We start from the raw sequence: 6,000 nt of genomic DNA, 5'->3' as shown, positions 1-6,000 counted from the left end.
GGTCACAGAACTCTGCCACCTCCTGCAACCAGACCTCCAGCCTCAGATCAGGGTGACCACAGCTCTCCCAGTGGCAGCCAAGGTCACCCTCGCCCTCAATTTCTTCGCCAGCGGATCCTTCCAGTCTGCAACAGGAGATATAGGTAACATCTCGCAGTTCGCTGTCCATCGCTGCATCTGGGAGGTCACAGAGGCTCTCTACAGTAGGAGAAGGGACTACATTTCCTTCCCCATCACTAGAGAGAAGCAGGACAAACGTGCACGTGGATTTGCCAGGAAAGCAGGATTCCCCATGGTGCAGGGCATCACTGACTGCACCCACATGGCTTTGCGGGCACCACATAAAAATCCTGACATCTTCCGTAACCGCAAAGGCCATCACTTACTTAATGTCCAGTTGGTGTGTGACTACAGACAGCGAATCCTCAATGTCAATGCCCGCTATCCTGGCAGCAGCCACAATGCCTTCATCCTGTGCCAGCACTCCTCCAGCCACCACTTCAAGCTCGCGGCTGCTGGCCGGAGACAAGGGCTACCCACTCTCCACCTGGCACATGACTCCCCTCTGCAACCCCAACACTCGTGCCCAGCACTCATATAATGAGAGCCATGCTGCCACCAGGAACATCATCGAGCAGACCATCGGGGTGCTCAAGCAACGGTTCCGCTGCATTGACCACTTGGGGAGGAGCCCTCCGGTACTGGCCGGAGTGGGTGTCCCTTTTCGTCGTCGTCTGCTGCATGCTCCACAATTTGGCCATCATAAGGGCCCAGCCCTTGCCACCAGGGATTGCAGGACCACCTCAGGAGGAGGAAGAGGGAGAGAAGGAGAACGAGGAGGAAGAGGAGGAAGAGGAAGACAAGGAGGCCGACGAGAAGGAGGAACAGGAGTGAGGGAGGAGGCAGCCACTCAATTGGCCTTCCGGAGGGGCGGCCCGTGACCACCTCATCAGACAGCGATTCCAATAAATTAAACCCCAGATCCCCGTTGCTCACCACATCCCTATCATTCTATTCTATCCCTGTCGCAAGCCATTTCACAGCACAAAGCTGAAATGAGCCACACCTCAAAATAATCCAAACGGAATGAATACATTTATCAATAATCAGTTAACACATATTTAAAACAACAATATTAACTATTCACCCTTGTGCAATCCCTTGGTGCCTGTCGTTGCTGTGCCTTTGCCTTTTCTAGTGCTCCTACGAAGCGTTGGCCCAGTGGCTGCAGCAGGGCTGGTGGAAGGCTGCTGAGTGTCCATGCGGGAGACTTCAGATGGCATTCCAGAACACCCTCGACCAGCTCTGAGCCTGGAAGGCCTGGCTGTAGACTGCACCACCTCAGCATGGGCGGCAGCAGTCTGGGCTGGCTGGATGACAGGCAGTGACAAGGGCAATGGCGGAGTGCCAGTGGTGGGAGCAGGAATGCTGTTATCCTGAGAGAGGACAGCAGGTTCCTGCTCCACTGACCCACAGCCACTCCCCCGGGGCAGCACCTCAGCATCCCTAGCAATCTGCTGGAGCACAGATTGCTGGCCTGCTGCAGCACAATGAAAGCCCTGATCGACGGTGGTAGACCCAGCCATGATGGCAGCAGTCAGAGCTTGCGTGGCATCAAGCTGAAACTGCATGGGAGCAGTCTGAGATTGGATGGCACCAAGCATAGACTGCATTACAGCGCTAAGATATTGTGTCGCTTTTGCCTGTGCTGCAATGGAAGCTGCCAGATTGCCCATCACACGCGGCATTAGGTCTGCATCACCATGGTCTCTCTGGGAGTCGACCATCCTTTGCAGACTGGAAATGATGGGCTCCATGGTGTGCGCCGAGCCTTGTACAATGTTGGAGGTGGACTCCTCCACGCTCCTTATCATTGCCGAGAGGCTCTCGGGCACCCTTGCCATTGCACCTATCATCACTGCGTGCGTGCCCATCACCCTTCTTCTAAAGGCATCCCCATCGAGGTCCTCATCTGAGTCCTGTGCAGCAGAACTCTCCCTCCGGGGAGCTGGCCCCCAAGCTATCCTTTCCCCAGACATTGCTGCAGCCCACTCGTTCCCAGGGCATCACCCTGTGCAGATCCCACTACTCTACTAACCTCTAAAGATCGCGTAGTGCCAGTATCTGAGCTGGTGCCTGCGGGTGAGATATGCAGTGACGCAGTGTGTTCCTCCTCCTCCTCTTCTCCCGTCTCACTCTTGCCATCAGAGACAGGCTGCTCTGGTGCTTTCTCATTATTTTAAAGCATAAAGGCACAAGAGTCGGGTTAAGGAGAGTGGAGAGGGGCAGGAAGGGAGAAATGCATGCTTACAGCATGATTAGCTGGAAAGTGCGAAAGGGGTGAGGGGGAAGTGGGATGTGAGAAGGAGTTGGGATGAACATACTGTTGTTGTCCCCAAGGGCGTCAATGTCGCCGGTGGCCACAGCGCCCACCACCTGGCACCCAATAATCTGCAGCACTCTATTTTCCAGCGCACAGTGGTTGGGTGGCGGCTTGTCCCCTTGCCTGTGCGCTCCTGCTCCCTCCTCTTGTGAGCCACCTTGGCCTGCAAGAGAAAGGAAAGTGTGTGAGTGAGTGTGGAACAATGTGTTTGGGTGATGTGCCTGCCATAATTGAATAGCTGTCATTGTGCGCAAGGTGTGAGATGTGGGTGTGAGTGTTGGTAGGTAGAGATTGTTGGTGGGTGAGTGCTGGGGGTGTGGTACTTTGGGCAGTGCGTGCAAACTGTGGTTCAGATGGTGGTATGTAGCATTTGTTGAGGCATTGACTCACCCTAACCACCCGAGCGAGATCATTACATTTCTTCCTGCACTGTGTGTGGGTCCTGGGGACCACAGTGCTGCCCAAGACATGCTGCGCTATCTCCCTCCACATTGCATGGAAGACTTGCAGTGAGCACTTCCTGCCACTTGCCGGGTAGAGCACTGCCCTCCGTCTCTCCCCAGCGGACACCAACTCCTCCAATGCTTGGTCCGAAAATCTGCGGGCTCTCTTCCTGGGGCATGGATCTGACATCATGACACCTGCTTGAGTCATCCGGCTCCATGGACTTGGTCTGCTCCTGCTTGCTGACACAGTTTCACAGCCAGCAATGCTGAGAATGAGGTTCTGCAGCATCAATGAACCTCCCCCTTAAGAACTGGAAAGAGCCTTTGGCAATGATGACTTGCGATTGGACTGCAGCTAATATTGGTTAGCACTTTGAGTCTAACGCCACTGAGCTTTATTTAGCGCTCCCATCCTTTCTTTGAGCGATGACACTTAAATTTGCATGCAGCGTGATTCATTAGCGCCTGGCGCTAAATCTCAAACTTTTCTCAAGTTACCGCACATTCCTGGGCTTGAATTAATTTCTTCCCCTTTAGTGTTGTCCTTGATATCCCTCACAAGCTTTTTCTCATATTCCCTTTTTACGGCTCTTATCACTTTCTTTGTATCCCTTCGCCGTTCTTTATATCTCTCCCAATCTGTGGGATCTCTACCAGTCTTTGCCTTCGTATAAGCCCTTTCATTTACTTTTATATTATATCTTTAATATACCAACAGCTAAGTATAAATACATTTGCTGCAAAACTTCCTTTGCACTAGTACAAAAATCATAACACTTACATATTTGCGTCTTGATGAATATTTATTAATGAATAAAATTACACAGGTAGAAGAGTACTCTAATTGAGTATACACTTTTGATTGAAGTATGAAACCTGATTAAGCCATCTATACTCAAAATAAAATCCATCATATAGAGCTCAGTTTATGATTTGCAATATGAACCTGATACAAAAGTGAGTTCTTTATTCTCACTACAAGACATAATTGAGTTGCTTATATACATTTTGCTCAATTATGCCTTCCTTAAAAATATAAATGATTATCAAAGCCCCATGGCCAAGAGTTCTAATCAATTTTGGAATTTTTCTTTTAGGTATGAGCAGTCAGCGTAGTGTTAATATTTGATAAATGACATTTAAATGAAACCAATCAATGCTCTTGATTTATTTTAATGCGAGCTGAAATTTGTTTCTGTGAAGAATCAAGGTTGTAAAATATTAAATTACTTTTATACTTTTAAATCTGATGATTCTAAAGCACTATATAATGCAAGTCAGTGATAGATGTAGTAATAGATCACATGAGGGTATTATCAACTTTTTGAACTATGCTTCAGTCAAACGTTGAGGATGTCCATTGACTGGTTCACATTACAGGAATTTCCTAATTTGAACAATTAGTAGCCTCTTAGTTTGTGCTGTAATATCACAGATGATGCATTACTAAGATGTACTTTGTTACTGAATTAATTCAGGCAGTAATCGGTGCCAACTATGCTGCTTAGGAGATCAATACGTTTTACTGCAACTACTTCAATCCTATGACTGTGTAATGCACAATATTTTTACAAATGCAGAGCAGGGAAAGATGTTTGGCTGGAGGGACCATATGAGGGGAAAAACAAAAACTAAAATCCTTGTAAATGATCAGACTACGAGCCACACATGGCCTGCTCATGCCTGCATGGTTGACCGACAGAAATGGCCACCAGTGCATGAAGGCCTCAGGCCTGCGGTAATGCTGCATTATGACAGATGCCAAATAATCTTTAATTTATTTTAAATTTTGGGTGAACTTTGTACTCACAATGACGAGGAATACAGTGTTGGGAAATGGGACACTTTTCAACTTTTGGAGACCTTGGGTCGATTTTATGAATGTGTGGGGAGCCCCATCCATCCATAATCAAGGAATTGCAGGGAATGCTCAACATATCCTTCAAAGAGGCAGGCATAGCTGGGACCCATGCAGGTTCCCATAGTGACATCTTTTAGTTGGAGCAAGTGAGTGAAGTTATTGGGAAAGTTGTTCAATGTAAGAACAAGTTCAGCCAGGCGGAGGAGGATGGTGGGCGGAGATTGGCTGGGCCGCGGTTTAAGAAAGAAGCAGAGGGCTCATAGACTGTCCTGGTTGGGGCGGGGGGGGTCAGAGGCATAGAGGGACTGAATGTTCATAGTGGAAATGAGACGGTTAGTGCCAGGTTAAGAGGAAATAGGTTCTGTGTGGCAGTAGCAAGCTTTCTGGCGATGGCCACCACTTCTGGGATTTTTCGGCAGAAGTAAAGGCTGGTGTGGAATATGTCCACCTATATTTGATGGGCGTATTCAAATGATAGCGGATTGAGGAGAATGATGGGAATATGAGAATACGTCATCCAATATATTTTCCATTTCTAACACTGTAGCAATGCTGGGAATCAGGAATATCATTGTGCACCTGGAGTTCAATGTTGCTAAGGCAGTGGAGGTTCATCTGTAATATCTTCCAGTTCTAACAAAAGGTCATAAATCCTTAAACATCAACCTTTCTCCTCTGTCCACAGATGCTGCCTGTTCTGCTGAATATTTCCAGCATTTTCTGTTTCAATTCAGATTCCCAGCATCTGCAGCATTTTACTGCTGAAGGTATGAGCTGGTTCAGTGGATCAGAAGACTGTCCTTTCACTTTTAGGATCTGTAATTCAGCTTGTGATTTTCAAAACTGTTTTGAAAAGTCAAGCCGATTTTTGATTTCAGCCAACATCGGGCGGGTGGTGTGTGGACTGTTTGGGACACCCACCTGATGCCACCGGTGAGATAACCGACCAATGTTCATGATCTTGCCTCATTACCATTGTTTGTACATTCGGAGCAGCTCACTAATTGGTATCCTAGTGTTATCATAGAACCCCAATTTGCTCGGGTGAAGCCTGGACATCACAGATATGGGGCAGTGAGTTCTGCTCTGTGATTAGCAGCACACAACCTCCCTGCTCTGCCTAGCAGCAAAGCCAACAGTCGCCTCCGGTGTTTTTAAATCGGGCTCGGGAGCTGCTGGCCACGCTACGCCTGTGGCAGGACTTTTCCTGACCATACCCGAGGCATGTGACCCAGCAGCTTCACAGATATTTCCAGGAGCCCACCATCAAAATTTAAATGAGTCTGAAGATCTGTCAGTGTCGGTGCTGA

The sequence above is a fragment of the Somniosus microcephalus genome, chromosome 11, assembly GCF_052327205.1.
Source record: "Somniosus microcephalus isolate GS21.2 chromosome 11, FLI_Smic_1.0, whole genome shotgun sequence".
In the NCBI taxonomy this organism is placed as follows: domain Eukaryota; kingdom Metazoa; phylum Chordata; class Chondrichthyes; order Squaliformes; family Somniosidae; genus Somniosus; species Somniosus microcephalus.
The sequence above is the reverse complement of the archived record's forward strand: the minus strand, read 5'-3'. Positions refer to the sequence as shown.